Consider the following 1377-nt stretch of genomic DNA (forward strand, 5'->3'; position numbering starts at 1 on the left):
TATTTTACACCCTCATTTATTAATTTTACCTTTTTGGTAAATAGAAGGTTTTCTCACGTCTAAGTACGCGCCAATGTGTTAATATGATTTTATACGAATATACTTTATCCAGCTGAAGAGAATTTCAACCCCATGATGCATTCACAACCATTACACAGTGTCTGCTTCTACTCTTCTACTCTATTCAAACTCATAGCAAATCCAACTCCGTTATCTCTTTCCTCGTTTTCTGTTTGCTTGTTTGTTGTTTTTCTATCCAGAAAGATATATATATATATATATATATATATATATATATATATATATATATATATATATATATATATATATATATATATATATATATATATATATGTATATATATATATATACATATATATATATATATATATATATATATATATATATATATATATATATATATATATATATATATATATATATATATATATATATATACATATATATATCCACTTTTTTTCTTTTTTGTTCCTTCACTGCAGCCAAACGCGTCATAGACAGTGCAGCAATGTCAATGCTGTATGCTATATCTTAATAGTCTCTTGGAAGCTATCATAGAGGCTAGTCAATACTAAATGTAGAGTCTATATATTTACTGAAAGATGAAACTGATAAATCATTCCCACGCATCTTTCGGTTCTGAATACGGAAAACAGTATATAATAGAACACCAGAAAATATTTTGAATAGCATAAGCTTTAATTGAATTCAGAAAATAATGTTTGAATCTCATTAGTTACCAAAAATAACTGTTATTTGAAATTTCGTTTCAAGGAGAGACTGAAGAAGGCTCGTGAAATAAAAATGTCTTCCTGTAGAAAATAAAAACGTGTTTATACAGGCAACTATATAAATGAAAATATGAACTGTAAGTTTATAATTAAATGTGTATATAAACGAAAATGTAAATTAAAAATTAAGAATGTGTACTATTTGTAAGGAAAATAGCTTACAGATTTACATGGAAAAAAAAAAAACACTTTAAAGAAATGTATTTTCTAGAAGTTGGAGATAACGCTACAAAGGTTGCAACGAGATCCAATAAATTCCAGCAATTTCAAAAACAAATACGAAACGATCATTTACAGGTGGATGATGAAGGTGAAGTATTGATGTTAGAAATTTATATAGCATTGAAATTGTTAATGGGACTTAAAGAATTTTTACCGGAGTGTAGATAAAATGCCAAACCTTAGATTTTGAAAGCATAAACTCAATCATAAATTGTTAGTAGACATTAACATATTTTGATATTCTAAAAAGCATTAGTTTTCTTAGATGGGACTAAAAAAACCTATATGAAGTAGATAATATTTACATGCACAATTACTTAACAATAATAAAAGTGCAACAAGA

Source organism: Octopus bimaculoides, chromosome 5 (assembly GCF_046866305.1).
Source record: "Octopus bimaculoides isolate indiv1 chromosome 5, ASM4686630v1, whole genome shotgun sequence".
NCBI lineage: Eukaryota > Metazoa > Mollusca > Cephalopoda > Octopoda > Octopodidae > Octopus > Octopus bimaculoides.